Source organism: Euprymna scolopes, chromosome 21 (assembly GCF_053919585.1).
Source record: "Euprymna scolopes isolate OS-2025 chromosome 21, ASM5391958v1, whole genome shotgun sequence".
Taxonomy (NCBI): Eukaryota; Metazoa; Mollusca; class Cephalopoda; order Sepiida; family Sepiolidae; genus Euprymna; species Euprymna scolopes.
In genome coordinates, this window is record NC_136502.1 from 100,351,586 (window position 1) to 100,377,412 (window position 25,827).

The window sequence follows — 25,827 nt, forward strand, 5'->3', positions numbered from 1 at the left end:
GTATTCCATATCGTAACCTGAAAAAATGTGTCCTAGGGCCGTATCTTGGGGTTCTACTGTATACCCCTTACCAGTGAAGAATTTATTGGTAAGGGAGATAATTTAAAAAGAAAAAAAGTTATGCTTATGTGATTTAAGATTGAGTATCATTGTGTTAGTTGTATAGATAAGTCTAGATGATAAACAAGGCTTTACTCCAATAACCATCTTATGATTTTTAATGGCTTAAAATATTTCTCATTATTTTGTACAACTTTATGAATGGCAGATGTAAAATTTGATTTCAAAATTGTAATCAATTTAAATATTATTGCCAATATTCATAACACAGCAACCACTTTATTTTTTAATTCAATTTTCTGAAAACCTAACGTGTTTTTTTCTTTATTTTAGGTTTTATTTTTCTCTCAAGCAAACATAAAAACTATCAAAGCTAGTGTAGCTGATTGTAGATGAAAAGGAATTCATAACTTTGAAACAGGTAATTTCTCATGTCCTGAATCATCATGTGTAACGCTAGACACATGTTGACACTTAGTTTTGAATTTCAAATTCAAATATTTAGATGTTTTAGTACAGTTTGATTTCACACACACACACACACACATTCCTATATGTAAGCTGCACAACTGATTATATTTTTTTGCTGCTTGTTAATTTTAGTAAATTACCACTTTTCACAATAAAATTATCAACTGAAATTAAATATCGTCAAGAATCCAGTGAGTAAAATACATTTTTCCTCTTAGTTAGTTAGAAATAAAACTCAAAAACTAAATATTAATATTATTTTGATTATTAGAACTACTGTTCTCATCTTGGATGCTATTCTTACGTTTTGGCCGATGTAACCTCCAACCTTCTTCAGGTGCATCCTGTCGAACTCACGAATCTGTACAGTATTTCAAACAAAACCCATTATTTAATCCATATACATGGTATGCTCTTATTTCGTTAGCCATAACCGGTAGAAATCTTAAATAATTTGCAATTGTATTCTTACTATCACCCTCACTGAGGATTGAACTTTCAACCTCTGGAAGAGTATCGCTTAGAACTGAATTTTACCCAGTATTTTATCCGTTACACCACAGGTTCCTGCAGACTTAATTACTTAGGACTTCTACCTATTTATGGCTGATGGAATGAAAGCATGATACCTCTGTAGATTAAAGGTTCCATTCAAAATTCTGTATAAATTCCCAAGTTCAGCTAGATACATATGAAGAAGATCGGCGATTACAGTGACTGAAATGTTGTGAGCATAACATTATCTGATATGAAAACAGTTGAATAATATAAATCATCAATCCTTATCTCTAAAATTCAGAAATATCAATAAAAGTATAAGATTTTAGAAAAAGATGGAGAATACTGTTTTAATAGACTAGAATTTTTCCTTAATCATCTATATGTTCATTGACATGTGAAAGTGTTAGACACAACTGATTTGCACAGGTTAATCATTTTTATTTTGGTTCCATACCTTGAATTATAGTGGAACATCATAAATTCATGGCAGACGCGATACACATTCAAATTTCGAAGGGTTTCAGCATATTCTTTTAAAAATATTGATAAAATTGCAGCTTGAAATTGAAATTAAACGGAATATAGCACTTGCAAAGACTGACAATTTAAAGATCTATTTGTCTTGTGACATGGTTAGAGCAAAGCAAGTTTTAAATCTGTGGCATGATAACTGCTCATAATACTGTGGAATTAGATATGAACGATGTTCAAGACTGAAAACAAAATAGCATGACTCTGTTTGCTCTAGACAGAATGTTAAATGAGCAGAATGCTACGTTTATCAGGAACTTATTCAAAACTTATCATAATGCAGATAAATTTTGTAGGTGGCTGAGATAAAAATTGAAAAAATGAATGTCACTACATAAAATTTTACAACCAAACCAATGCAGCTTGAAAAATCTTGCAGTGTACAATAATAATGTAAAGGACTATGTAAAAAAAAAATGTGGAACTGTTGTATGTCCACATGACTTCAACGACAGAGAAATACATTCTCCTGAAGCTTTATTCATCATCACTTAGAGAAGTTGTTTCATTCAAGGATGAATTGTTATAATCTGACAAGATAAAAATCAAACTCTTTGGAGGAAATGGTTCAAGACATATATGTAAGAAAACACTACCGAAAGAAGAGTTCCCTTTGCTTTCCAATTATTGAGAAATTGAATTCTGCAATGAAAACAAGTGGGTGGTTCAAGCTAAAGAAATAAGCAGTTTACAGGTGGCCAAATTAGTTACCACATCTAAATCTCATTGAAAAAAACCTTTTTGAAGGAGTTTTAACTTGGAGTTTATCAAAGGAATTCTTTAAATATTTAGTCCATTAGTCTAGCTTGAGGTTAAGCTGTTTAAGATTTTGAAATTGCCTTTCTCCTTAAATAATAACATACTAGTATCTGTTGGCTTGTTCTTTAATATTTTTCTTTGGATAATGCAACTATTACTCTGGTTGTGTTAACCTGCCTCTTTCTAATGACTCAACCATATCACCAATCAACCTAGATGCTTCATCTCATTCTTAGTGGGAATGTCAAGCCATTTCTTCTAAAATTGAATTACATTACTGTTTTAGAGATTTTGACCTTTGTATTTACCCAAGTTTTTATCATTTTTTGTAGAAATGAACTTCTAACGGTTTTAACATAACAGGATACCTCCTTCTCTGTCATAAGCACTTAGACAGATATAAGCACTGACTTGGAGTCTATATTCGTAACACCTTTCCCTTGAATGGGGAGCACAATCTAGAATCAGAATATCAAGTCAATCAAGAATATGCTTTAGACTAGTAACACTGAGTTGTATTTCCTTTATTGTTCTCCTTTGACCCATAACTGCACTGATCAACCATATCTCTGACAGTATAAATGCAGCACTCTACTTCAATAATGTCCAAGTACATGTATTTGGTGATTTTAATATCTTTTGCAGTAATTGGCTTGGTTTCTTGAGTTACACATTCGCAGCTAGTAGTAGCACACATAGCTTCTTTGTAGCCCATTCCCTTACACAGACAATCACGTGCCTGGTCTGCATCTCAGATTGTGAAGATCAGCAAACCTCAGTTCTAGATTTATTCATAACTACAGTATCTGAGGATCGTGTGACAAATGCCCATAGCCCACTTGGAACGCAAATCACCTTGTGATATTCATAGACATCACTCTTAATTTTTGGCCCCTAAGTTGAGGAGTTATTGCTCAAAATGAAAAGATACTTCAAATTAGGAGGCCATCAGTGATTATATCAGAAATGCCCCATGGATTAATATCTTTTCTCCTCCGTCTGAACAGTGTGCCAGTGAGACAACGGTATAGTGCAAAGCAGGCATAATGCAGGTTTTCACACACAAGTATTATAGCAAAATCTACTTTCTCCAATGATTCACTTTCACTTGTGTATGCTGCCATTGTGCAAAGGCAGCATGCAGTCTGCAGATTCAACTGCCATAAGTACAAATAGTCAAATATAGATGCAAGAAATTGTAAGAGTGAAATATCCACAGACAAAGCATACTGAAATGACCAGGAAACATCTTTTAATTGCAGAAATTAGGAACTCACAGTTTCTGGAAAATTCATAATAGTGTGGTGAATAATGGGCAATAAACAATTCTACCACTATCCACTATCTTGCCTGGCAGTTTGTCTTCACCTCCACCTTAGTCCTTACAAACCATTCCATTCAAACTTCCCTTTGCAGAAAGAAGGCTACACTTGTAGATCTGTAAATCATCTCTTCTCATGTTCTTGATATGATAAACAACCTAGACAATGTGTGTGGGCCTGATCTTATTCCTGCTGTAGAAAATGCTTTGCTGATCTAGCCTTCATTCTCTCCAAACTCTTTAACAAATGCTTTACTGAATCTTGCCTCCTTGATAGTTGGAAAATTACCTCTGTGGTGCCACTATTTAAAAATTCTGATGAAAGAACTGACCTGCTCAATTATCACCCCATCAGTCTTCTCCTTATCTTTGCTGAAATTTTGCAGTCATTAATCAAGTGCTAGTCCACAACCTCATAAATACTAAACATCTTTCTGCCCAGCAGTATGGATTTAGACAAGTTTGTTCTACCGTGCATATTTTAATAGTCATTTCTGAACACACATATGCACTAGATAAGGCAAGGGAAGCTATAGCAGTTTGCCTTGATATATCCAAAGCATTTGACAAAGTCTGACAAGAAAATCTCTTCTCATGAAAATAAAATCATACTATATTTCTGAACAAATAATTAACATAATCAGATCTTTCTGAGACCAGAGAAAAATCCAGATTTTCCTCAATGGCCGTACATCTAAACACCATGACATTAGTGTGGGAGTGTGCCTCAGGGGTTGACTATTGACTTTTATTATTCCTGATATTCATAAACGATTTCCCTATTAAAATTTTATCTGAGATGAGTATAATTTGCTGATGACACTCTATAATAGACATGAGGAAAAAACGAATGTAAACATGTCTAAGGCATTGCTGAAACCTTAGAAAATGACAACTAGTTTTCAATGGAATGGTGATTTAAATGGATGATAATACTACTAAGACTAAACTTCTTTCCTTAAACAATTACAAAAACAACTTTTCAACCATTGATTTTCATGACTAATAACACCCTACTTGAGAGCTCATTGTTCAAACCCCTCAGCTTAACATTCACAGTCAACATGAATTGGAATAAATACACTGAGGACATTGCCAAGACTGCTGCAAAAAGGGTGAATTCCCTCTACCATACTAAAAAATTACTCATACCTGAGAGTATTCTATATCTTTACAAAGCTACCATTCGCCCATGTATGGTGTATTGTTATCACATCTGGCCTAGTGTGTCTAGCATTAGTTTCTCCCTCTTAGGCAGTCCAAAAAGAGTTTACATTCCACACTATAGGCCAAGCTCCAACCTTTGTTGCATTCCTGTCTGTTTTACAAGTACTTTAATGGAAGGTACTCTGAACTCCTAGCACTTATTTCCCCATGACATTCATATTTCAAACTAACCCGTCAAGCAGCAAATCCCACATTTTCACTGTTAAGGCCCCTGGAAAACCTTCTACTGTAATAGTTTCTACCCTTGAACTGCTAAATTTTGGAATTCTCTCTCCCTTTCCTGCTCCCTTGACTTTACTAATATACAGAAATTTAAATGCAATGTTAATAGACATCATGCTACTTAACTCCTTACAACCCCCTGTAGACATGATTCCAAATAGCAGCCCTTTAGATCCAAGTTCCAATATGCCTAGCTTGGGTTATTAAAAAAAAAAAGATGGCCAGGCAGTCGCACGTGGGTTCAAATGAAGCCACTTGTAGTTAACAATGTTTGATGGACCAGTATGACTTTGAGAGTCAAATTACAACATCATACTTTCAAATTCTCCTGATTACTCAACAGGCAAAACCATTAGTAAATTTCTCACAGAGTGGGCTCACATTGACAAATAGTGGTGTAGCATAACTTTCTGTAAAAATGATCAGATTTCAATAGTTTTTGGCTCTTTGAAAAGCTCTCATTAGCAAGAATAATGTTTAGATTAAGAATATTAACATTCCTTTTATTTTCAATTATAGGGGCCTAAGACCAGCTTTCCATACTTGGGTATAATGGCCTGGAACCACTAAAAATCAGTTTTGAAATGAACTAAAGGAGTCAATGAGGGTTAATTAGAAAGTTTTTGGAAGCAGAAATACAATCCAGTACAAAGTACAAAGAGTTTTCCATTTTTGGGGAGTCTAGGGTTAAATTTCCATATTTGGGCATAGTGACCCCCCAAAATTAAAAATAAGACTGATCTAATATCAGGATAAATGGGGGTTAAAATTAAGTGCTTGTGGCTTCTTGTGGTACTGTTAATAAGCTTTCTTCATGAATTCCTAGGTTCATTGGAGATGATAAATGAGAAATGTTAGAAATCTCTGGGATCAGTTCTAATAGCCTATATACATTTCAATTTGCTTTTGGTGACCTTATTGAAAAATCGAAATTTTCTGCATACGTTGGATTTTTTTATCTGTAGCAAATAGAATGGATTCAGAATATATATAGTTTATCCATGTCAGGAATTCATCATCTGCGTGAAATTTGAGAAGAAATTTTTTTTTTAAATTTTACCTCAAATCCAATCATTTTTTTTTTTTTATCCCCAACCCCAGTTTTTCAAAAATGGCCATAATGCCCCAATGTGATGCTAAATGAGTTCTAAATTATTTATTCTATTACACTAGAAGTGGAAGGGGATTTTGCTAATCATAAAATACATTTAAAGATATTTTAATTTATGCAGATTTTATATTTATTATTATAGAGCCAATTCTCTATTGAATATTATCTTGTACCTATAGTACTGATTTCAAATGTAAAAAACAAAAAAATGACTTGGGTGCCATCAGCTAGAATCAAAACCAAAACATTTAGCACTCCAGTCTTGTTACCTACTGTTTGAGTTAACCCAACAGACAGATAAAGTTTTAAAATTAAACCACTTTTAGATATGATTAATTTTATGCATGCACAAACTAATCCACATATGTTCCTATTTACAATGCCTCCCCACGGGATAGTTAGACACCAGGGTCGTTTTTTAATGTGGAGAAAAGGAACAAAAATAAAAATTGTCTCAGTCGTGAAGGATTTCTCCTCCACTGACAGAACAAGAAATTGAAGTGGAGCATCTGAAGAACAGATACTACACTGTGATCTTGTCCCTTGGCAAGTTGAAATGAACATTTTGCATTTCAACTTATCGACATATTTCTGTATATGTTATTCATCCATCCAAATAAAGATTTTACTCACCATAAGCAATCCTTGGTGTATAATTACTAATTGCTGTTAATTTTAGTGTTGTGTGACCAGTAGTTTAAGAGTGTATCTGTTAAAAATTTATACACACATGCACACACATATATTCATTATCTACTGTTTTATTTATATAGATTATGATGCATATGTTACAGAAAACGTAATAAATGAATAGGCATTCATGACAAACTATATTTTGAAAAACTCCAATTTATTAGAAATTAAAGAAAAATGAACAATATAGCAATTTTTTTAAATGATTCTGAAATTTATATTGATATATTTTTAGTTCTAAATGAGATATTGTACTTCCTTTGTTTTGTATTTAATCAGAAATTTAATCTACTTTCCAGAAATATCAAATTTGTCTGCTTTGTTAGATTGCAGTATTTTATGAAATTACCACATGTGGACCACAGTTTATACTTATTTAACAAATTCATATTAAAATGGAAACTTTTTTGAGGTTGTCTTTTAATATCTCTTAGAAGTTGTTTTTAACATTTTATGATTAACAAATAAACTCTGCTTGTATGTCTTCACCAAGAAACTAATAATATTAAAATATTTATGTATGGATTCCTTATAAATAAATTTATTCTGCTTCATTCTGAATATGAATGATATTTTGAGCAATTCAATTGTTTTCTTTACTTAAACTACATTCATTAAGAAAAAAGTTGGATTTATTTCTTAAGTTATTAAAGAGAGCAACTGTATTTGCTCAATTGGAAAGCAAAACAAGAAGAATAAAAGTGCAACAAATTTTGTTTTTGTTCTGGAGCAAAGTATAGGACCTGATTTCTGATGTCATCTCTCTTTTTTCTAATTTTCTTTTCTCTTGGGTGGACATCCTACTAGTTGCAAGACATTTATCCATTTTTTCAGAGACTAGCACTGAGAGATCTTTTGGAGGTTTTAACCATTCTTTTAAGTGTTTAGTTCACTTGGTTCACCAGGTATACTCATCAAGTCGTTTTTTTAAGTTCTTTTAATGAGTCTAGAAACTTCTATGATTACTGGAATAATTCAAATTCCAACATTCCAGTTTCTTGTGTCATACATAAGATCTTGTTATTTACTTTTCTTCTTTCTCTTATTTCTATTTAGACTGACATTATATCATCAAAATGAGGAGGCAATCATAACAGCCAGATGACTACAGTCAACATCATTACAGTGAATAACTTTTGGAGAAAATTCGAACAAATTCAAAGAAATTATTTAGATAGCAATTAGATGGTTTTATATTGTGTATACTTTTAAAATTATGTACTAATTCATTTTATATATATATATATATATATATATAATCTACTATTATATAAAACGAATTTTGTGTGTGTGAGTTTGTTCCTTATGGACTCAAAAATGGTTGGGTCTTTTTTTTTCTTCTGCTCTGTCTTTTCTAATGTCACGCTTTCTCTTGTTTTCTTCATTGCGTGCAATTGTAACCCTATTGTGGGTTGTGGCATGCTAGGAACATCTGTTTTGGGTTAGTTTTTCCCCATGAGTTAGAATACAAACTGAACTGTTTGAGGGAGATTTTTAGATTGCTCTTGAACAATGTGCATTGTCCTCCTGTGGGCCTTTTTACTTTGGACAGCTCACCGTAAAAGAGCTGTATATTTTGTGACATATGACTTGCCCACCTGTCTAAAATATTGTCTCACTCTGTTATCGGTTTTGTCTTATTAGCATTTAGCAGAGAAGAGCCAATAGCCTGTGGTCCATATATTGTTTTAGGGAGTCATAAAATCTCTTTGAGTCATGCATATTTGCATATTTCTGTATTTCCAGACGGTTATCACTGAGCCATTTATCTTGTATTTTGTGCAGTTTTGTATGAACAGTACTGCGGGTTTTCGAAAATGCTTCCTTTTTTAAGGCAGAACTTGGATCCTACTGAAGTATGTTGTGACACTTGTACTATTTTGTGAGTAGTTTCTGTATCTCCTCATCATTTTCATCAAACCAATCCTGATGTGTCCTGTGAGAAGTCTAGTAATGATATTTGTACAGTTTCCTTAAAGGCTGTTCAGTCGTCTTCAATATCAGAATGACTAAACTGTAGTTTAACTAATCTTGCATTGAGATTATTCGCAAGGAGGGTTGCATTTTCTTTCACTTTTAGTTTGGAGATGTTGATGCACTTGCTCATCTTATTTCCCTGAAGCCATCACTTGGTTACATTGCTGTGTCTTAGCTTGGAGATAACAAGTCTGTGGTCCGTCCAGCACTTAGTACCACACATGGCCTTGGTAATCAGAACATCCTGTCTGTCTTTCTGGTGATTACATATAGTCAATGAGATGCCAGTGCTTGGATCTTGAGAGCATCCAGGTGGTTTTGTTCCTATTTGATTGATAAAACACAGTATTGGTGATTAATAGAACATCGGCGATATAGGTCTTAAGCAGCAGCAATCCATTACTGTTACACTTGCCATCTCAATTTTTACCAATAGTTCTGACTCAGGCTGAGTGGTCTGCCCCAACTCTGGCATTAAAGTCACCAAGAATAAATAATTTATCTCCGTTTTTATCCAGTCTAACATTACAAGTACATTTTAGAAGTTTTATCACTGCACTAGCAGAAAGGCCCAGCTTATAAACTCAACTGTAGATTCTTTGATAAGACAGGAGTGCATTTGAATTGAATGTTTCTTTTTAGAGCACAATTGAACCATGATACTTGACTTTTGTACATTTAACTTTAATTCAAGTGATTATGTAAAAATAGTTTCATAAAATTAACATTTGGTTCTTTGATAAGACAGAGGTGCGTTTGAAATGAATGTTTCTTTTTAGAGCACAATTAAACCATACTTGACTTTTGCATTTTAAATTTTAAGTGAAGCCGTTATTTACAGATAATTTTATAAAATCAACAGGAGATTCACTGCAGTGTAGTGTAGGCTACAATTAAGTTACTGCAGGGGGGCATGTGAAGCTTCCTGCCGGTACACTGCAGGGGGGGGGGCTAATTAGAGCAGACAATCAATCAATTTAATTGAAAAATGGGCGATTTCACTGATTTCAATGACAATGAAAGAATGACGGTGAAACTTTTGTCGATCCTCATTCAATCCCAAACAATGTTGGGTTTCCCTGCTAATATATATAATCTGAGATTATTGTTTTCCAGAGGTTAAATAACCAATGAAGTTTAACAAGGTTAATACAAGAGTGCTCAATACCGAAGTAGAGCAGGATATACACTTTATTTGTTTTTACATAAGTAGTAATATGTTGCTACACTGTTATGAGTATGTTTCGATCAGCTAGTTACCAGTAACTAGCTGATCAAAACATACTCATAACAGTGTAGCAACATTATTTTTTATGATCTCTTGAAATTAAAAATGTATATTATATAATATTCATTTATTAACAGATACTTATGTGCAAAATAAGAACTCCCAAGGCTAATTGTTGAGGTTTTTAACAATTAGCCTTGGGAGTTCTTATTTTGCACATAAGTATCTGTTAATAAATGAATATTATATAATATACATTTTTAATTTCATTGTCACCAATTTTTATGCTATATGCAAATGAGAATAATTACTCTATTTTGATCTTAGCCAAGAGATCATAAAAAAAATAATCTTAAGACATTTTTAAACAAAAGAAAAGAAAAACTATTTACTTTATTATTGCTTTTTCTTTTAATGGAAGCATTTGGTGTAATATTGGCTCTATTATCATAGGTTATCCTTCCAGGAATTATCTCCTCTATTTTTATGGTGGTTGGGGTAATCTTGGTTCTTTCTTCTTCTTCTTTTTTTTTTTTTTTTTTTTTTTTAGGTGAAGTTGTGTGTATTATCTAATCTGTTTTCATGATATCATCCTATCAGTCATTACCCTCTCCTTTGGGGGTCAATATTCACCATAATATTATCCTTCCAGTCTGGCAAAACTATATGACCAAAGAGAGCATATATTTGTTAGTTTATAATAAAAGAATAAAATTGATTTCAAATATTATTTTAAAATTACAATATTTTTTTCCCCCATAAATTCATCACAAAACCTTTTGTATAAAATTTGCTTTTACTTTGATTTAGTTAAAAACAAAATTTAAAAAAAATGCATAAAATAAGTTAGATGTATTTTTAAGCTTAAACACTGCAACATTATTTACAATTGTGGTCTTTAAATCCTTAATCAATGGTAAAATTATTTCCTGAAAAGTGACTATTTTAAGTTGCAAAGTTTAACTTTGAAGCTCACATAAACTTGTTTTTATGCATTTTTTCTTATTTGTAGGAATTTTTTATTAAGTAAATTATAAAACTAAAAATAATCTTTGCATGAAAAAAAATATTACCAATGAATTTATTGGTGTAAAAAGATAGTTTATTTAAAAAAAAAAAAAAATACTTTTTGAATCAATTTTATTCTTTGATATTTCTAAAACCTACAACAATTGTATAAATCCTCTCTGATCACTATGATTGTCTACAATGTTGTCTATATTGTTCTTGTTTGTTTGTTTCCCCACAAGGATAGACAAGGTTGGTTTTAATGTGGAGAAATCCCCTCCTCCCCCCAAAAAAGGGAGCACTCTGGATTAGAACAAAAATAAAAATTGTCTCTGTCTAGAAGGATTTCTCCTTCACTGATCAAGGACAGAATAAACTAATTGAAGCATTAGAACAGATATTACATTTTGTTCCTAACCAAAATGCCAAGCGGTTATTGTTTTTATTAATGTTTATTTCCTTTGATAGCAGCCACATTTTTTTCTTCCAAATATATGAATTGATCAATAGCAATGGATGTTGGATCTTAAGATTCCATCCTTATTTATATCTGTGATAGGTGGTATCTTTCATTTAGAAACACTGGAGACAATTGATTCTTTGTTATATTGGGGATAATATTGAATACAAATGATTATTTTTATTCATTTCTCTTTTTAAGCTCATTTTTCTTTCAGGAAAGAAATCATAGCAGGGATACTTGAGCCACAATGAGTTCATAACAATGAAAAACACTTGGAACCTTTCAAATTAGAGCCCCCAAATTGTTAAGTATATTAATATACTAAAAATTGTTAAGTATATTAATATACTAAAAATTGTTAAGTATATTAATATACTAAAAATTGTTAAGTATATTAATATACTAAAAATTGTTAAGTATATTAATATACTAAAAATTGTTAAGTATATTAATATACTAAAAATTGTTAAGTATATTAATATACTAAAAATTGTTAAGTATATTAATATACTAAAAATTGTTAAGTATATTAATATACTAAAAATTGTTAAGTATATTAATATACTAAAAGATTGTTAAGTATATTAATATACTAAAAATTGTTAAGTATATTAATATACTAAAAATTGTTAAGTATATTAATATACTAAAAGATTGTTAAGTATATTAATATACTAAAAGATTGTTAAGTATATTAATATACTAAAAATTGTTAAGTATATTAATATACTAAAAATTGTTAAGTATATTAATATACTAAAAGATTGTTAAGTATATTAATATACTAAAAGATTGTTAAGTATATTAATATACTAAAAGATTGTTAAGTATATTAATATACTAAAAATTGTTAAGTATATTAATATACTAAAAGATTGTTAAGTATATTAATATACTAAAAAATTGTTAAGTATATTAATATACTAAAAAATTGTTAAGTATATTAATATACTAAAAAATTGTTAAGTATATTAATATACTAAAAAATTGTTAAGTATATTAATATACTAAAAATTGTTAAGTATATTAATATACTAAAAAATTGTTAAGTATATTAATATACTAAAAATTGTTAAGTATATTAATATACTAAAAGATTGTTAAGTATATTAATATACTAAAAATTGTTAAGTATATTAATATACTAAAAAATTGTTAAGTATATTAATATACTAAAAGATTGTTAAGTATATTAATATACTAAAAATTGTTAAGTATATTAATATACTAAAAATTGTTAAGTATATTAATATACTAAAAAATTGTTAAGTATATTAATATACTAAAAAATTGTTAAGTATATTAATATACTAAAAGATTGTTAAGTATATTAATATACTAAAAGATTGTTAAGTATATTAATATACTAAAAGATTGTTAAGTATATTAATATACTAAAAATTGTTAAGTATATTAATATACTAAAAATTGTTAAGTATATTAATATACTAAAAGGTGTACAGAGAGTACACAACTGATGTTATGGCCTCAGAAGAAACATTTAACTTTGAAGCTCACATAAACTTGTTATAATGGATGTTGTAGAGTTTTTTTCTTTGAATGAGTAAAATATGTTCATTTTTTTTTTTTTTAATAGAATTTATTACTCATAGTTACAATCTCATTAAAACATATACTAAACAAAATTTATCAATAGGTTCATACTCCTTCAGGGGTTGCTTTAAAAATGTATGAGAAATCAAAATGCTTCAATTCAATTAAAAAACATGCAATAATAGTTTAGATAGATTTTAATTTTGTGAAGTTAGAGCGGGAAGTTTTAAGATTCTCAAAATTTGTTCCAATGTAATTTGATTTTAATCCTATAATCGGAGGTAAAACAAATGAAGTGTGGGTCTTTAATGCTCCTTTGGGAACCCCCTAAAAAATAAATATATGAAGTCTAGAGGTAGAATATTGCTCCTATGAATTTTGAAGTTTGTTGTTTGACAAACTGATAAAAAAAATGTCAGTTTATTCACAAACTATCCTATATAACTGAGATAGTTACAGATAATAAAACTGTCAGTTAAGTTTCTTTTATCATTACTTATATTTTTATTTCTAAAAGCAAAGAAATAAATGAGCAAGTTTTAATTCATAATTTTTGCATAGTTTTCTCAGAGTTATCTCCCTTGTACTTTGACAAACAGGAGATGAATATTTTCTAAGATATTTTTCTAACAAGTAGTTGTCATCTTTTCACAACTAACACTACTTTCAAAGACAAAGATACACTTTGCTGTGATGCATATATGTATATACATACAATTAATGATTATATATACATGAATAGTTGATGGAACAATATAATTTCTCCATCTTCTCTATATCTTACATAAGTTTTCTAATATAATTTAGTTTTACATTACAATGACTATTTCATAGATGCATTTTTATACTATCATTGACATGACATATCAACTGGTAAATTATCTTTTTAATTATGTCAACAGATTCATCAATTTCTAACCATAAATGAAATGGTGCCTTCTGTCAGAAAATTGGATTCTCATTGTTTCAGTAGTCTAGTAATGAGAATCCAATTTTCATGCATTACATAAAATATTTTAATCAATTTATAAATGTGTGTGTATATATATATATATATATATATATATATATATAGTTTATTTATTTACTGATTTATTATGGATAATATTATAACCATGATAATTTAATCATTAACAATTTGAAGGTGGCTATCTAACACATATGTAAACACTTTGGTCATTTTTCTGAGTGCTGTGATAGTTTTTTCCTATACAAAAACATGTCTGTGTACGTACAGGGTCTCCATGAAGTCTGTGCAGTTAAAAAATTTATAACTTTATTTGCACTTGCGATAGAAATAGCCTATAAAAAAATTTACAATGAAGTTATAACTTTTTTTAATGCACACAGACTTTATGGACACCCTGTGTGTGTGTGTGTGTGTGTGTGTGTGTGTGTGTATGTCTCTGTGTGTGTATTGTATTTACCTTACATTTTTACTTGTTTAAATTTGTTGAAATTCAGCAAAGAATGATAGACAGCATGTTTATCTTATTCATATAGCAAATCAATCAATCAATAAGTCCTGAGCCTGAATACTCAGATCACCCAAATTCAGCAGCCAGTGGTTTCTCTGACCAGAGATGAAAGAAAGATGTGTTTTAAGAGACTATATATAATATAATTATATTACATTTCAGAAACAGTTACATGAATGACTTCGTTTCTATTTCACGTTTTAAGGTTATGACCACTGTTTATGTTTCATGACGAATATAAATTGGTTCCCTTTGGTAATTTGTGAATTTTCCAGTGGCAAAATCAGCTTATACACATTCTCATTCACAATGTGTGAATTTAGTTAATAAACCAAAGATTCAAACCTCTTTAGAGGCCATAGATTAGTGTTAAGATAATACTGTTGTCACTATAAATACAGAAGAGGGCAATGCTTCTGTATAGTTAGTATTGGGGCTGTTTATACGTAAATAGTTTTTTTTTTGTTTTTTACTAGCATATATTATTAATTTTGAATATATATATTATTTCTCTCTATGTATAAATGACTAAAAACTTTTTGAATGTAAAATACTTAACAGATATCTGATTGAATCATTTCTAATTTTCTATTTCTCTTCTCTATTCTTTCGATTGTTCACACCTTGTAAAGCTGCTGTAATATTTTTGCCACTAGTTCAGTTACCTCTGAACAATAATGATATCATGCACCCTCTTTCTCAAACCGTTAGGCTTTTCCCTATCCTCACCCTAGTTTTTCTGTCTCTCTACACAGCGTATCCCCACCTCTCCTCATTTTCTACTTGTCCTCATTCTCACTCACTCCCACCAGTAGAAATAAGGTCAATGATATGCACCTGATGTTGCCACCAGCTTGTTTAAAAACTATACTTCTCATTCTCTGCTTCTGTCTGAGGTCTGTGTGACTTGTCAACTCTAGAAAATGGCAAAGCTCTATCCCCTTGCTCTCCTCTGTATTTTTTTTTTGTCTGGAACTTACTGCTCTCTCTGATGAGTTGGCTGTCATTTGATATTTAACCAAATAAACAAGCCTGCTGTTTGCCTGATTGTCTGTCACTTTACACATTGGATTAGAAAAAAAAAATACAATTTGCCTATCTTTTTCAAGTTTAGATTAATGAAAACATTTTATATAAACTTTGCACAAACTTAAAAAAATCTTATGTAATGTTTCTTGTATGAACATCTGTTCACCTCATTAGCACTTTGTGTGTGTGAGAGAGAGAGGTGTGACTCTCATCTAACTGAGAATCAAAGTTACTTAACATTGGCTTGAGCCATAAAGCGATGTTAACAATGTCAAAGTTCAAATCTTTAAAACTGTTAACAATTTGTTGCTTTTCATAATATATCAACAATTTAAAGGAAATTAGCACTATTTCTTTATGTATCTTATAGCTATTCATTAGACTCCAGTAGATAAAGCATACTTTATAATATGAAATAGCTGCAAACAGATTTTCATTTTTAGAATGGAAATTAAATCTTTTACTATAGCAGTCTTTTCTCTTTATACAAACTGTTACAAAAGTTGTCATGATTTGTACAATGGGCAACAATAAAAAAAAAATAAGCATCGGTAAGTTTAGTTTTCTGTGTTTCTGTCTTCAACTTTATTTCTAAATTTTGTATTTGAAAGCCAATGAATTGAAGCTCATCTTTTCACTCTTGCAAACCTGAAATCTGAGACTTTTTTTCAAGGATTTTGAACATGTTATCTGCTATTGGTTTTTATTTCTGCACAATGAAAGGCTTTTTGCATAACAAAAGAAAAAAAGTTTTTGTTTACCTGTCATGATTTCTTTTGAAAATTAAGTTATTTTTTTGAATGTTGAAGAATTTACCAGTTAGAATGCCACACTAAACTATTATTGAATTATTGCTATTTACTTGCCTCCCCATGTCATTTTTATGAAAATTCAGTTCCCCAAAAAGGGGCACTCTTAATATGAACAAAAAATAAAAGTTGCTACAGTCTAAAATTACTTCTCCTTCACTAACCAAGAACAGTAAAGATGAAGTGAAGAACAGATACTATACTTTGCTCCTATCAAATATCAAATCATTTTACTTCATAACTTTTGCTGCATTATAAATCTGAATTGAATGGATTTCTTGTTAAGCAGAGTTCACATCTATACCTCAACACTATTTGCTTTTAGTATTAATATAATTAGAAAAGATATGAATCCATTTTTTATTTCTCCCCTTTGGTAGACAGATTGAATCTTTTAGCTTCAAGTGGTGATCAATATCGAAGAAGGTAACACTTCAAAATGAATTCTCTTGAACCACCCTCCTCCAATAAAAAAAGCCGGTTAAAACGTGCAGTCCTTGTAACTGGTAAATTAACTTGCTATTGAAACCATAGTAATATTAATTATATGATCTGACCATATTATTCTTACTAAGGAATAGCATTTTTTTTCATTCATTGTTTCATAACATTTTATGAATCCACTGCTGTTTGAAGTTCTGGAATTAGAATGATTACCTTTTACAAATTACTCTTTTATCAGAATTATTATTTTCATAGAAACTAATATTTTTTTTTTTGATTCATGATTTTCTTGATGACAGGGAAATGCACTGTACAATTTCTAACAAAATAAAATGCAAAACAAAAAAAAAGTTAAAAAAAAACCTAGTTTTAGTCCAAGTCTCATTACTACTACCCCCCCACACACTTTTGAGACATTTTGATTTTAACTTGATTATAACAATCTTTTATTTCTTGTGACCTTTCTAGTAGGAATGCTATTACTTAATTTAAATGCTTTTATCTGAGTAAATTTGCACATTGCTTTCAGCAAGTACATATTTTATACATGCAGATTTTCCCAACGTATTCTTCTTTCCAATTAAGTAAATGTAAAAGAATCACCCCTTCATAACCTTTTCTTTTTTTCATCCTGTACATTTTCACTTATTCGAAAGTATTTCTTTTGCTTTCAACTTGATTGTATTATTAGGGCTTTCTTATGTTTTATGCTTCTATCATTGTAATTGATTAGTCAAAGTTTACTATGAACATACTCGAACCAACATCCGCTGTTACGGTGACGATTATGATTTCTGATTTCTTCAATGTCTTTCACTAGTTCTTTTTAACTATGTCATTGACTGGATCTTAAAGCAGGGACTAACTGGCGTTCCGGGTGTACAGGTTGACAGGACTTGACAATCACCGATGTAGACTTCGCTAATGATGTTGCAGTATTAAGTGATATTCAAACTGTACTTGATGATATTAAGGATGCAACTTTGCGAGTTGGCATAAAAATGAAAACCTCAAAAGCGAAGATTCCCTCTGCCGACATCCCTCTTCCACATAGTCGTTACAAACCTAACAGGGAAGTAGTCAAAAGATTGATGATTTCAAATATCTTGGTGGAATTCTTTGATTAAGATTGTCCTCAGTGCGTTTTCAGGATTTGTATCTCTGGTCGCATCCCAAACGCCACAATCCAGGCACTATGGTAAGCTTCCTATACTTGAGGAAGCACTTATCAGGAGCCTCCAATGGTTTGGGCATGCCATTCATCATCCGCCAACTGACTTTATTCACAAGGCAATGGCTCCAACACCACTACTGGGATGGCACAAAGAGAGGGATGGTTAACTGAAGTTTGACCAGCCTTTGTATTTTAGGTGTGTGACTATGGAATCATAAATGGCTGAAGTACGTTGAGGAGTCAGCAACAGAGAAACCTGGATGGATTGTCATGACTCATGATGCAACAAATTCATTTGAAACCGGCTCAACCCACCCTGGGTCAATGCTGTCATAAATACAAGTTTGTAATTGTTGGCAATCATCAGACCATATTCACTTAAACGTCTGTTACATATGTTGAACTATATATAAGAAACAATTTTCACAATGAAATTCTTTTAATGATTCTATTACCATACCTATCAGGATATATGCATGTATTGTTATTTAAGAAAGATTTCTTAAAAACGGTTTTCTATATTATGAAATTAAATATTAACATTGCACAAACAAAACTTTACTTTTTTTAAATTAAGAAATACATTCAAAGAAGATAATAAAAGTATGTTTTAGGAAATTTTGAATCAAATTCATATTTTTTAGATAATTTTTTATTTATGTAGTTGTAATTTAGCAGTAGAAAATATAGAAAAATAAAAAAAAATACATTTTATGGGGACAGAACTCACTTGTATCAATTGATTTTGTATTTTTAGTTGTAGTTTACTCTTGATGCTTTATAAATCAAATAGTTGGGATGTGTAACAATGAAATAAACATGTAGAAGGCAATACTTAACTTTTCCTTATGTTCAAACTAAATCTAGAGAATATATTAGTAAATATGATCTAATCATAATTTGGTGTAATTGATGTAAACTTTTATTTCAAGGGAGGCAACTATTATTGTAAGACTATTGTATGTTCTAATAAGATCATGGCCACCAAATACAAGACATTAGAATTGTGACAATTACAACTGGAAGGTATACACATAAAAGTGGCTAAACTAATAGAAGGAATAAAATATGTAAATTATAAAAATAGATTAGAATCTTTAGGTTGAACTATTTTACTGGAGGGATGTATGAGATATTCAAAGAGGCATAATAATAAAGAAATATATTTGCATATAGATAATATTTTGGAGAGAAAATCCCACTATACCAAATGAATGTGTGCAATTTACTAATTAAATAAACAAAAAGTTGTACAGTGAAAAATGGGTAATTTACAACATGATGCAATACTGTAGCATAAGCAAAAGTGATTCCTCTTTCATTAAAACAATTACAAGTAGTATTGTCAAAATCAATTAAAACTACCCAGAGTGTATTAAATGATATCAGAATAATGTTCAACTACATGTGACTAAGCAAAAATTCTTACAACACATTCAAAATATATTACATCATTTTAGTAAAAAAAAAAAAAAAATAGTCAATATAGAATTATCTTAATGGAAATGAAATATTAACTTCAAATGATTTTGTTTTAATTTTTTTCAAACATCAAAATTTGTCAAAGGCTAGAGCTGTCATACTATGTAAAAAAAAAAATAAATAAATCGTCTAATTTGCATCTATAGAAATAACTATTTTAGCTAATGAAATGAAAACTAATAAAAACTTAAATTCTTTTAAAAGGTGATAATTTTATTCTTCAGTATTAAAGGTTTTCAATCATTACAAAGAATAATCACTATTGTATATTTTATTACATGAAATTCGTGTTCAAAGTAAAAGAAATGTAATAAATATTGTCACAAACTATGGATTCAACTATGACAAGTTTAAATCCTATTGTGTACAAATATACTTGGTAAAGTGGAAATTCACTACTTCCAACTTAGAAAAAAGTGACTTCTTTTCAACTAATCATATACAAGTAAACATTGACAGTAGATATTGTTTCAGGAGTAAATAACCAAAAAGAGGTTGGTATACTGTAAAACATCAGGTTGACTTCAAAAGGTATGTTTTATGGAATAATTTATTTTTTTTCTAATCAATTCAAAACCCCTTTAGAATTGATTCTATTATTGAGATACATTTCTGTTACATTATCAAGCAAATACATAGGAACCATTAACGTTGTTTATTCTTCTCGCACACATTTGCCAACTGATGTCATTGTTTTGAATCATTGCATCAACCTTTATCATTGTACTAAATCATGACGAAGGCATATATACATATCACAACTTTGCAATTAGTATGTTTCCTTGAATATTTAGCACAAAATTTCGTCAATTGCTACTGGAAGAAGAGCTGGGGGAATGGACAAAAATAACTTATAGTGTCTAAACTATGCTACATTTTTCCTTCCACTCAACAAGATTTATAACTTCAAAAGTCTGTTTATTGTTTATTATCTCTAATTTGTTTTTGGAGTTTTAAAGCAGGCATTTGAGAGTAAAACAAAAACTCTAGAATATGTTTCTATTGTAAACCAGTTTGTCTTATTCAAAGATTTTGAGGTTTTGCAATTGTAGTCTTGTGAACAACAAAAACAATTGGATATCTAAGCTGAGAAAATCCATTAGATAACAAACTCCAGTAACCTGTGCACTTTGTAATTTGAATTTCTTTTGGGAATTATGTTAAACTCTCTTTCTCTTAATCAATTCATTACATATTTTTTTAAACCAATACATGTGTGTGTGTGTGTGTGTGTATAAATATATATATATATATAAAGTAATGTGATTTATAATTTAAAAATTTTAAAAAAATTTATAATTTATAAATCACATTACTTAATATTGAATTAGCTCTAGGACATTTAACTATCGAGCTTATTATATATCTAAATTACAACGAGCATTTCCTGTATTTTAATTAAACTAGTAATTTCACTATTACATTAAAATACACTTAGCTCTTTAGACTATTATTCTAATCTCCTTTAAATTATATATATATATATATATATATATATATATATATTTACGTAAGCTTTGCAATTTGAGACACTTCTAATGATCAGTGATACTGTGAAAATAAGTACATCTCATTATTATTGATAGGGCGCTATCATATGGATATTAAGTTCTTTATTTATCTAAGATATGTTTTAATTTGGTTCTATTCTGATTTAAAGTTTTTTTTTCCCAATGTAGTAAAGATTGTAGAATATCTGTTAAGGTTTATTTTTTTCTCGGGATCGGGGAGGGGCTGGATGCAATGGCCACAACTGAGTTCATGAACTGATGTCACATTGTTGACCTTTACCTTCACCAGTCCAGATGTGGTTGAGTGTAATTTACATAAAGCATCTGCATTTTCTCTCAACCACCTGATCCATGACATATCTGCTGTATTGAAGTAAAGTGGGAGACAAAAAAATTGGGACACAATCAGGATGAAGTTTAGAGTTGAATCTCTAAGAATATCCCCCTATGAACATTTTTTTGGTGTGTCTTCAAGTTGAAAGTTTGCTACACAATTGTGCATGACTAACAGCACCGACGTTATCAATCGTTATGAAGCCTTGCACACAGATTTCAGAGTGTGTAACATATACAGATCATGATGTGATCAGTTGATGTGTGTATGCTCTCTACATGCTATCATGTGAAGTGCTAACAGATTCTCTTGATACTGCACTTTTAATACTGTCATCAATGGGCTCTGAACATTCCTAGCTTTGTTTAACTGGTTGCCTCCAATAGGGGATGAGAAACATCCCAATGGCCTGATGGTGTTTTCTTTTTCAAACAAGTCATATATATATATATATATATATATATTTTATTGATACTTTGCACCTTCATCAATAACTGAATTGGCGGTCAACAATCCCTGGACATGTAGCAATGTAATCAGGACTGCAAGCCAATAAAATATGCTGATCTTATTGACAAATTTATATTTCAACTACTTATTGTGAGGATGAGTGCAGTAATTGATCCCACCACACGGAACTTATTTAACCATCAGAGTTTATTAATGAGACTTCACACTGGGAGACCATCATGAGCTGACTGAGCGTTACAGGTTTCTCCCCATAACCATTTTTTCATAGTAACGCCTTCAGCCTGCTCTGGGCCTTCTCTTCTAAATGGCTTTATAAATTTGGATGCTGAGGTTGGGCTTATTTAAAATAGTGCACAAAGTAAATCTTGACATTTAAATCTTATATTCATATTTTATCAAATGTTGAATTTTGCATTTATTGAATAGATTTAATTTTCAATGTTATAAAGGAACTATTTCAACATCTACTTTAATCAATTGTTATTCAAATGTGATGAAAATAAAATGACGAAAAGGAGGTTAAAGGTTATATTTTATTTTAGTTAAACAATATATTGTATTTCAGATAAATGTGCTGAATGAAAAAAAAGATTGACTTTTTATGCCATGCTATGATTAAAAAGATAAGGGGGATCTGATGTTTGTCTTGTATATTTGTACTCTCTTTTTAATTTGTCACTATTAATTTGTAATGGATTAATAACAAATATTTTAAGATGCATACTTTTATCTTAATCCATTATTTAATAATTTCAATTTCATTTTTGATATGGAGTATTTTTAAAGACATTTAGTGAAGTCATATAGATACATGTAAAAGAATTCTTCTGTCAACTTTTTATTTTAATTCTTCTCTTTGTGTTCATTGCATATCTTTTTGTCTTTGTATCATTCTCACTGCTCTTTATTTACACATATTATTTCTTCACTTACCAGTCACTATTTATGACATAATTCATTGTAGAAACATCCTTTAAATTGAACTTTGATATTCTCTCATTTGGGAAAATTATTTTTCTCGTGTCGTTTCGATTCTTCTCTATCTTAATTGTCATCACATGAACTTTGTTATAATAGATGAGCTTTCTTGTAGAATTCTGTGCATAATCCTCTTTTTCAATTAAAGTTGAAACTGCATGATTAAAATTGAGGAGACGAAAATAAGTAAATTTAGAATTAACATACTGTGATTTGACAACCCATCAGTGTTTATCTATCTCCTCTCCAGGAGAGATTAGACACAAGGTCAAGTATGATTTTGAAAAACTAGTGCACTAGAAATGCATTCTAGTCAAAAAAATGCTTCAACAGTCCTGTCAGCATTTCTTGGTAGAGGCACCTCAGATATTTAGCAATAAACTAGCTCCTTTTCAAAGCCTTGGAGAATGAACCTAAGACTAAACAGAACCATATGTCAACCCGACAACAAGTCGACTGTTGGCCTCTTCAGCATTTGAGTTGCTTCTTGTAAACTAATCTCAAACATTTTCATGACAAATACTACATTAATGGTCTGAGATAAGGTGCAAGCCAAGGAGGAGGAAGCCCACACAAATTGATTGTTGAGTTGAAGTCCAAATTGTACAAATAAACTATTTTATTGCATATGTATCAACAATCTGAATATTCTGTTAGCAATATGATTCTATTGGATGACTATATTGGTGCGTACTGTATAATTGCTTAACCACAAAAGTTTTTCAACTATTTAAAATCCTACCAGGTTTGATTTCTCACAAATATTAGCTTTTTCTAAAATCCTAATGAAACACTCAACAAAATTAAATAGAATGTAGCAGTTTTGAAAGGGAACTTCATTGATTTATCAGATAGAGCAAATGCTAGAAATGTGAACAAATTACTGTTACCCTAACTGTAACACTAATTTTTACTAATATCAAATGGCTTGATACTTTATGGACAAAATTTTCACTTTTAAGGTATCACAGGTAGCACTTGTAATAAAATATTTCAGATTTGAATTTCTAATCATATTTTGAATCCTAGTAAGTTTTCAGAAATACTTATGATTTCCACCCTCACTTTGCATGCTATATGCTTTTGTTAGATTGGAATGAAGACATGAAAATTCGAACTGTTAATCTACAACTTTGTATTTTAAGCACCTGCCTACACTTATGAAGGGTTGCTATATTTCAATAGTGTAAGATTTTTTTAATCATATAAGAATTTGATTAACTTTTAGAGCATGTGTTCATTTTCAACAATTGTTATGCAAATAACATTCTACATTGTCAATACTTATTGATTTTAATTGGGGAAAATAACAATAAAAAGGTAACTTAAAGTTATTCATTCCAAGTAAATTGCACTTTTTAGATTTTTTAAGCAAAACATTATGTATATAAACAGAATTATCTACATAAAACCAGAGCAAAATTCAATTAATTGATAAACAATATCAACATTTAAATATTTTAGAGCATCATTTTTGTTTGATGTATCTGATTAACTTTTTAGTCATATCAAACAAAAAATCAAATAAAAAAGGTCATTTTTTTTTTTTTTTAGTTGTACAGTACAATGCTATATCTTGCTAGGTTTTACCAAGGGTCATATATATATATATATTAGTTCAAAGTATAGATTTATTTATGTCAAAACAATTGTTAAAACAACAATGCCAATAACATATTTTATAAGTCAGATGAAACAAAAAACAGACTTTTTTTCCTATGCGTATTGCTATTCCAATTTTATGTTTTATACATTTAAATCTTAAGTGTTTTGCTATTGTAACAATCAGATCTAATGTTCTTCTTTTTTCTTTTTCATTACCTATTTTAAATTTTCTTTCCTATCTTTGTCACTCTTTTCTTTTTTTCCATAGTAACTTAGCTATTTGTTCTTGAAACCAAGTAACTCTGTCTCTGACAGCTTTCCCAAAAGTAATTACTATTAATATTCAGCTTGAGTAAATAGAATTTAATCGAGTAAATTAAAATAAAATTTGAAAATTCTAAAATGTTTTTAAACTTGATCTTACTTGCTATACAAATTACTAAGTTATAATAATAATAATAATATGAGATACATATTTCTACCTAGTGTCAATGATTAATGCATGTCTAACTTCATATCTGTATTCTATTCACTCAATACTGACTGACCTGAACTGATGTAGAGGATCCTACCAGCTGTACTGATTTGTTGGTTCAAACTATTTTGGCATTCTATTCATGTGATGAATAACAATTTTAACTATAGACTCTTACCTGAATTCAACAGTAGTCATTGAATGAATTGAGCAGAAAAAAAGGTGACTTTGCTCCTGCTTTACTGGCATTGTAGAACAAGGACAGTAGATAATTGTAGGAGAGATAGAGAAGGCTCATCTATGTAGTTAGCATGTGTCTTTGTTTTGGAGCAGCCTACCAGTCATCCTTATTTGTTGCTTCCAAGTAATATTCAGCAATTAATTATTTTTTGTTGAGAAAGTTCAATCATAAAGAATGTGTATAGCATTCAATACACTTTAGAAAACTGCTTTAGTCATTGACTGATATGTGTTATGTGTGAGTATTAAGGGATGTTTTAAGCGTATAGTTTATGTAATTATGACTAAGTGTATATTACTTGACCATTTTATGACTTGAAAGAAAATTGAAATTATCAAACTTATGTTGACTTTTCTAAATCAAAAATATCTTTTCTCTCTTTAGGTTTAGGAGATAACTGTTTCGCCTAAAAATTCTTCAAATAGAAACCAAAAAATTCTAAATTTATTTCCTGCTTCATATTAGATTGCAAAGTAATTATATACTTGTATTTTACAACAGAAATGAGAAATTTGGCCAGAAAACATTTAATTAAAATAGAAATAAATGAACTTACACAACTCTTCTCCACTAATGTTTAAAGTAGTCCTTAAATATAGTGGTACATTTTTGTTATGCGCATAACTATTTTGCATATTTGCTTTTCACTGAGTAAAAAAAAAAAAAATTA

The 25,827-nt window shown here is 30.0% G+C and overlaps 1 protein-coding gene and 1 long non-coding RNA gene across 11 annotated transcripts in view; one reads left to right on the forward strand and one right to left on the reverse strand.

Moving 5' to 3' along the window:
* Window positions 1-25,827, forward strand: part of LOC145242626 (uncharacterized) — a 377,218-nt gene that overhangs the window by 96,899 nt on the left and 254,492 nt on the right. Inside the window, exon 2 of one of the 9 annotated variants that reach the window (XM_080105744.1) lies at window positions 394-481. The exons of the other annotated variants lie outside the window; for them this stretch is intronic. The gene's annotated coding sequence lies outside the window, so the exon portion shown is untranslated. The remainder of the gene's footprint in view (window positions 1-393; window positions 482-25,827) is intronic. 9 annotated transcript variants of the gene reach the window in all.
* Window positions 1-25,827, reverse strand: part of LOC145242628 (uncharacterized) — a 109,289-nt gene that overhangs the window by 73,018 nt on the left and 10,444 nt on the right. The gene's annotated exons all lie outside the window — the stretch shown is intronic.